At 38.9% G+C, this 8335-nt stretch overlaps 1 long non-coding RNA gene across 1 annotated transcript; it reads right to left on the bottom strand.

The window, feature by feature from the left end:
• Positions 1-5505: 5505 nt before the first annotated feature.
• On the bottom strand, positions 5506-8108 carry LOC131697482 (uncharacterized). The gene is made up of 3 exons (XR_009307310.1): positions 7958-8108; positions 7144-7212; positions 5506-5787 (listed from the first exon to the last, which is right to left on the bottom strand). It is a non-coding gene; the product is annotated as an uncharacterized LOC131697482 (long non-coding RNA).
• Positions 8109-8335: the final 227 nt, after the last annotated feature.

Raw genomic sequence — 8335 nt, 5'->3', positions numbered from 1 at the left:
TCTCTGCAATTAAAATAACGCTGTTCTGTTGACAGCATAACACAGCCTTATTGCTGCAGTAGTTTATTCACTTCCTTTCTGTTAGTTTATTTCATCAGTAAGCAAACCTCATATATGTTTATTACATGATAATGCAAAGGACTACTAATAATGCTAGTACACCCACCCCTCGATGTATCGCCCCTCGCTATACTGCTTAGCTGCACTATGCATAGACAATTTCACTGAGAATTACTGTTCATTTTATTTGGTACTGCACATCACAAACAAAAATATATAAAACAATTAAAAACAAAGCATTCATATCGTACTGTTATCATATACACACGCATTGCAAAATAACACAAAGCAAATTAAATATCTACCTGCTGAAGCGGTTTTTTAAGCAACAAGCCTCCTATGTTGGGAATGGATTCTTTCAATGCAGCGTGTTTGGGCATTTGAGAAAAGAGAGGAAGATTCATGAATTAATTGGAGACAAAAGTTGATGAGAATCAAGTACCGTCCGCAGTACGAATTAAAACGGTGTGCTGCTTTTTATATGAAAAATGAGAAACAGCAGGTTGCGTAGAGGATTTATATTGGACCTGACACCCCGGATAAAACGAGGGAGTGGTTGTACAGTATTTGTTATTAGCCTATTTGTTTCTCTATGGGTCTCCCGCTACAGTATATCACAGCCCTCAATATATAGCAGATTTGTATTGGACCCTCGACACCCGCGATATATCGAGTGGGTGGTGTACTAGTTATATAATTGAACTCGATAAAGGCTGATTATATATTTCTTATTTACTTTTGTAAGTAACTACATCACTGTTTAAATAATAATCCTGCATATTCTTGAAACATTTACATAGTATAATAAAAATGTACACATAAATGTACAATAGTCTATTTACAGAAAACTAACTTACTTACAGTATATATTTACGAAACGTATTTGCAGCAAACTAACTTAAGTGTATATTTACCAGTAGTTTATTCAGAGATAAAAAGATAAAGTGTAGCTGGTGTGAATATTGAATGCAGCCATCAAGACTCAAGTAACATCAACTCAGGTGCAAGAGATTCACAGCCATCCCCCAATTAATTCAGCCACAGGGCAGACCAGCACATTAAAGCAATAATCAAGATCAATATAACTGAGGGGACCCCATTGAGGGACTGATATCACAGAGAATCACGGAGAGAAATTGGGAGAGAAAAAAAAATAGGGAGAGAAAATAGGGAAATTGGGAGAGAAATGGAAATAGCATTTTTATTTTATTATAACTGTTTTTGTAATCCATATAGTATAAATTGTTTTCAGAGCAGTAAGACTAAAGGAAATTGATCTGGAGGAGTGCTCACAGGAACCCACATCACAAGCTATATTTTACACCTCAGGAGCAAGGCCACTGCTTTGGAGGAACAACTTGCCAACATAGCAGAGCTTGAAAAGCTGGCAAATCAACCACTCAGAGAGGTATGTGCATCACGCCAGTGACAGAGAGCTGCTATGTTCAAGCACAGAACCAACCCTACAGAGGCAATCCAAGAGCTGCAAAACTTGCAGGAACCAGACCCAGACACCTCAAACACTGTACAGCACGGTATAGTAGAGGGGAATACAACATCAACAGTGACAAGGGAAGTGGCAGCAGACCTGGCACACAAATGCAACCCAGCACAACATGAAACCCATTCCCCATGGTGAACAGTGACATCCGCCAAGGACAAGGAAACACAACAAGCTAGCACTGCCTCTCAAGAGAACATGAAGAGAAGTGGTGGTATTAGGAGACTGTGCAACAACAAACAAAGCAAATAACCACAAAGCAATAGCCAACATATTGAATGACTACTTTGTGCAAGTTTTCACCAATGTCCCCCATCACTGTAAGTCCTCAAACAATCCTAGACACACTTACTATAAATCAGAGCAAGTATTAAGAGGGCAGGAGGCTCTCAAAACCAACAAATCCCCTAGTGCTGATGGCATATACCCAAGAGTGCTTAAAGTAACAAAGATTTTCACACATCAATTGAGACAGGGGGTGTCCCAGCAGACTGGCACATTGCAAATGTAATACCTATATTTAAAAAGGGAGATAAGGTGGAAACAGGAAACTCCAGACCAATCAGTCTGTGTTACATGCAGGTCACACAAATGTAAGATCCAAACACCAAATGGGAGGGGGAGAACTAGAACCACAGTGCGGCTAAAACAATCAAATAGGCAAACAGAATATAGCCAAAGGTGTAGAATACAAATCCAAGGAAGTTATGATGCGGTTGCATAATGCAGGGTGAGACAGCACTTGGGATACTGTGTCCAATTTTGGGCATCATAGCACCAAAGGGACATTGTGACCCTGGACAGAGTCCAAGAAAAAGCAACCCGACTAATCCCAGGGCTTAAAGGGCTAAGCTGCAAAGAACAGGATGAAAAAACTAAATCTGTTTTAGCCAGGAAGAAATAAGAATTAGGGGGATCCTGACTGAAGCCTTTAAAGTCTTAAAAGGAGCTGGCATAGTTAACCAAAAACATTATGTTAAGTGCAATACAGAAACCAGGACCAGAGGACATGGTTGGAAATTAAGTGACGCTAGACTTAGGACAGAGGGAAGGAAACAGTTCTTCACACAGAGAGGGTCGAGTGCATGAAATGGGCTACCTATTAATGTTGGTGAGGCAGAAACACTTGGGATCCTTTAAGACCCAACTTCATAAAGTTATGAGATCAATCAGCTACTTGGAGTCAGACAAGCTTAGATGGGCCGCATGGCCTCCTTTTGTTCGTAAACATTCTTATGTTTTTATGTACTGCTAACACTACTAATATGCAAAGGTTTCTCTGAAAAATCTACTTTAGCTACAGCTGTGCTTTCATGTTTGTAAAACCGACTGTAAAAAATGTGTCCATTCTCCCCAAATCTCCATGACCTGAAGTGTATTTAAGTGGTCATACATTCTTTAACAGGCCTGCACTATGATACACTCTTTAGTAGCCTCTCTGCTCTGGTAAAGGACCACATACATGTTTGCTATAGCTGGGTGCTTCATAACTTTGCCAGGAACAATTGTAGATGCACTGAGGGGTGGGCTTGTTAAATCAAAAGGGACCCAGTAGTGCAACATACCAATATAGAACACAAAAGCAAAACTTGTATTAATAGTCAGTATAGAAATTACAAAAGAGTAGTGACAAAATGAATATGTGGCTTAAAACATATTTATAACAAAATATTTGAAAACTATGAGAAATGTTAGCCAGTGCACACGAATATTGGTTCCCCTGAATATTTGTTTCTCCTACATGCATGTTTGTTATTTATCCTATTTGTAAGTATATTATGCATGTATAACGCTAGTAATGTGAGCAATGCTAGCAGGCTGTTATCATGTACTATTGTAGGTGAGACATGCCTGTCAGAGAGGACTGGATGGTACAAGTTTAGGGTTAGGTTTAGGGTCTTAATAATTTTAGTTGAAAATGCGTGGATATAGACTTGTACAGTACAAAGAAAAATGATTTTGTTACAAAGAAATAAGGGGGTGCAAATAATTGGAAGGGAAAGGAATATTCCCGAGTATTAGGGGAACAAATATTCATTTCTGGGTGAACAAATATTCGGGGGGCGGGAACATATATTCTATGACATCGGGATAAAAGTAATTATTTTTATTTATATTGAGTAATTTATATGTTAAGAAAACCTATAGTACTGTGCAACAATAGAAAGAACTAACCGAATTTAATCCAATAAGTCACAGTGTTGAATTTCTCAGCAAAGAAATAACGTTAAGCAGCCAATGTTAATTGCATCAAATGTGAACTCATCTTCTTCTAGATATATTATATACAGTGGATGGGAAGTAATGCACAAACTGCTTTATTTATTTACTTTTACTTACTACAGTATAAAAGAATGAAATGCTTTTTCAGGTCAAAGGTTGTCCTTTCTTGCATATTTTTAAAACCTCCCATCATTACCAGCACTTTTTGGTCACGCATTATTTTAAGAGCTACCTATTGCCTATTAACAACCAGCTAATAAACTTGTTAATATACATAATTTATGTTTCTGTTAATTGTTAGTTAATATATAATAGGCCAACTGCAAACATCAGAGCCCTATGGATTATCAATTCCCAGTCGATCATTGTGACGGGAAGAAAAGGGTCTTGCCTGACACAAGGGACTGCTGAAACCACATAAGAGCCCTCCTTCACCAGGATTAGGGAACGGTAGCTTGAACGACCGACATCCTGGTAATGGAAAACAGCGTGAGTACTGCAGGCTCCGGAACTCCAGTCAGCCCTATTGCAAACACCTGAACAGGTAGCATCGGTGTTTGGATGACTACAGGGGCGGAGTTTGGGGTACTTAAGGGAAGCGCTGTTTCTAGGGCTTGAGTGGGGAAAAGAGACCGAAATAAGGGTCAACGGTTTTGTTTTAAATCCTGTACTATTTTACAGAACAGTGTTACATGGAGACCTATCATTCCGAAGGGGATTCCTCTTCACCGTGACCAGGAAAGCTTCCAGCAAGTTAAGGAGGGCGCACTGTGGACACCTTTTTATTAAATGAGATGCATTTTTGAAAACAGGATTTAAAAGCAATCAAATACGTTCCCCATCGTGAAAAGAATCACTGTAAATAAACCTGCACTAACGTGCTTAAAAATGGGACTGAGTTGTTGTTGTCACGGTTTTCCTGATACCCATTCACAATCATGTATTTGAAAATCAGTTCACATTGTTAATGTAGTAATGTTTAGAAATGAAATCAGGCTTTTATTAGCGGGCCACTCAACCACAATGTAGATGAGCTGGGATCGTCTGCATTTGTGGTTATTGAGCTTTTAACCTCATCTAACCGTTACATTAGTTTATAAAGATCTTAATGTATAACCCTGAGCTCAAAATGAACAACATTTGTTAACAGTTAATAAACTAAACAAGAGGCCCTTCAAATAAAGCGTGAGCACAGCTGGTTTTAGAATCTTGGTTTTGGTTGTGTTTCTTTGCTTCAGTGTACTGGATTTGTACCTAGCTGTCAGTGTCCTTTTGTCTCAGTGCTGTGTCACTAACATGAGTAATGATTAGACAAGTATGGGAGCATGCGATGGTCAAGTTAATGATACACTGCACAGCGTACCTCATTGAATATAATTAGCAAGGTCTTGAAATGGTCACAGCTTCCCTACAGTATAACATTGTTTCAAATTGCAATACATTTTTAAAAGGTTATTGTGAAATGTGTGAAGGTTAACTTGTTTTAGTACCTTTGCCTTGTCTGCAGTAGGTAAGATAATACTTGCAGGGGCGCATACAGTCAGTATAAATGAAAAAGATAACAAAATGTCAACTTAGACTTCTGTTTCTTTCAGAAATACATTCTCATTAATTCACAGGAGTCTTTATTTAAAAGTTCAATTACCCATTTTATTGGCAATGTGAAAAATAAATGTAACTCTCACATATCTTTTAATTTCATTGCTACTAGTTTACCCCTTTGTTCCAAGTCCAATTCACAGAAGTACACCAATTCACAAATAGGAATTCTGTGCTTGTGACTTAAGGAAGATGACATGCCTTCCCCTTGGCTTACGGAGAGCCACCCTCACGGAGGTGAGACCGAAACGATCCGCCTCCAAGGCTGGGAAGCAAGCGTTGCTTCCCCCAGAAGGGGAAAATTAAGTGAAGAACAGAGGATGCATTTGAGAAGACTAGAAGTCGCTTCGGGAGATCGGCACAGCCAAACCTCAGAGACAGAGCCACGTGAGGCAACAGGAATTCTGAAAGAGAGAAGGAAATGAACATGCAGTGGCCAGAGGGGAGCACTGGCACAGATGAAAGAAAGTTGTTAGTAAAGAATACTGGGTTTCCTCCTGGGTCAGGGAGAACTGCCCTCTCAGAGGAGAGACTGAACCTATCAGCCTCCAAGGCTGGGAGCATATATGCTGCCACCAGGGAGAACCTGGAATGATAGAAAGATTGTTATGATAGATTTGGCTGGGGCTCCCGAGTGGCACATCCAGTAAAGGCGCTCTGCGTGGAGTGCATGATGTGCCCTATAGCCTGGAGATCGCAAGTTCGAATCCAGGCTATGTCACAGCCGACCGTGACCGGGAGTTCCTAGGGGGCGGCGCACAATTGGCTGAGCACTGCCCGGGTCGGGAGGGCTTTGGTCGGCAGGGGAATCCAGGGCTCACCGCGCACCAGTGACCCCTGTGGCTGATAGGGCGCCTGTGGTTCTGCAGTGGAGCCTCCGGCACTATAGGTCTGGTGGCATCGCTGTGGATCTGCAGTGCGAAAAATGACGGCTTGGCAGGAGCACATTTCGGAGGACGCGTGTTCCAGCCGCCGTTTCCCGAGTCGGCGGGGGGGTTGCGAGCGGTAAGCCGAGGATACAGATAATAATTGGGCAAACTAAATTGGGGAGAAAACCGGGGTAAAAAATTGGCGACGACTACATTTAAAAAAAAAAAAAAGATAGATTTGGGGCCTTGAGGAATGCAATTGTGCAACCCTGGTGTACAGCTATGGCCAAAAGTTTTGCATCACCCTATAGAATTAACAAACTTTGCTTCATAAAGTTGAATGAAACCTGCTGAATAATGTTAACATATTGAATTACATACCACTTTGTAGCTTTCCATATACTTAACGAAAAACTGACAAAAATTGATAAATGTGACATTTCGAAATCTAAAATGAAATACTGTTATGGCTTCCAGTAGACTTTTGCAATATAATTGTGTAGTTTCTTTGATTACATGATGTTAAATAAAATATCTAAATTATGTTCATATAGTTTTTTTTGTTTTTTTTAATTATGAATCCTAAAATTCTATGTAAAACTTTTGGCCATAGCTGTAGGGTTTCCTGTGGTTAATATGAAATCAGTGTGTTTTAATACATTGAAATGCTTCTAGTTATTACATAATTAATGCATGCTTTTTCCCATTGTAGCAAATACACTAGCTTGTTCAAATGCTTTAGCCGGGCTTTCACATATTGTGATCTTTTGTGCTGTTTTGGTTTCAGAACTTACAAAACTTGGGTTTTACATCAGGAGTGGGATTCTTCCAACTCATTGCTTGATCCACACTGAACTCGCCAAGTTATTAAAGTTTTATACGTTAACTTACCAACTGATTTTCTCATGTAGGAAAGTAACTAGTTTAGGAGGGCTGAACTAAGACATTCCCAGGTGTGATCTGAAATGCAAATGACAACAAAATGCAGATGGTTTTAATTGATATTATACTGCTTAGAAAACATTTAGGCATGAACAGTACAGTACAGTACAAGAGCGTTACTTTCAGAGGGTGCATTTAGGAATTGTGACTAACTATACTACTATACTAGCCTGGAATGCCTGAAGCATGAAAAAACAATTGAGCTCTTTATGAAAATCTCTTCAGCAGGTAAAGACTGTGTTATAAAAGAGCTCTTTATGAAAATCACTTCAGCAGGTGAGGACTGTGTTATAAAACAGCTCTTTATGAAAATCTCTTCAGCAGGTAAAGACTGTGTTATAAAAGAGCTCTTTATGAAAATCTCTTCAGCAGGTAAGGACTGTGTTATAAAACAGCTCTTTATGAAAATCTCTTCAGCAGGTAAGGACTGTGTTATAAAAGAGCTCTTTACTCATAACATACTTACAAAGAATTGTTCATCAGAAAACTAAGACATTTAGTTGTTATGGTAGAAATAAAAAAAAATGTTAAGAATAAAAAATGGAGCAATGTGTTATCCTAAACATTTGTCTACTTTATTTAGTCTCTTAAAAGTTTGAAGTCATTTTAAACTTCAGCATTTGAATACGTCAAATAATAAAAGAGATTTGAAAAAGGACTGAAGTCAAAGGGAACTAATCCTTGGACTCACAAAGCTTTTTAAACGTTCCTAAAATAATAAAGATTAACAATCAAAATGATATCATGGCAACCCTGCTGTTACCTGTGGACTGCGCATCAATTGTGACATCTGCTTCAGAGCCATTTCACTCCAGTTGACTTTAGTGCTTCAACATAGAAAAATATGTCACAAATAATTTCCAACTCAGGTATGTCATCTGTTATCACATTCTGATAACTAGGCATACTGTACAATAGAACAAATCCCCTGACTGCACAGCCACTCTTATCTAGTAATAGTGTGATAAAGTAACCCCCCCCCTCCCCCCCATACATAAATCATATTGGAGTCTTATGGATATTATCTTTCTCCAAGGAAATACAAATTACACCAACTTATCTTTGCAACGCAAATGTAGTTTTCCAAGTCTTCAGATTCTAAAAAAGAAATGTTATTTAAAGTATATAAAACAAAAGTTGA

The sequence above is a fragment of the Acipenser ruthenus genome, chromosome 15 (genome assembly GCF_902713425.1).
Source record: "Acipenser ruthenus chromosome 15, fAciRut3.2 maternal haplotype, whole genome shotgun sequence".
Classification (NCBI taxonomy): Eukaryota; Metazoa; Chordata; class Actinopteri; order Acipenseriformes; family Acipenseridae; genus Acipenser; species Acipenser ruthenus.
Note: the sequence above shows the minus strand (reverse complement) of the source record. Positions and strands in the feature narration are given on the sequence as shown.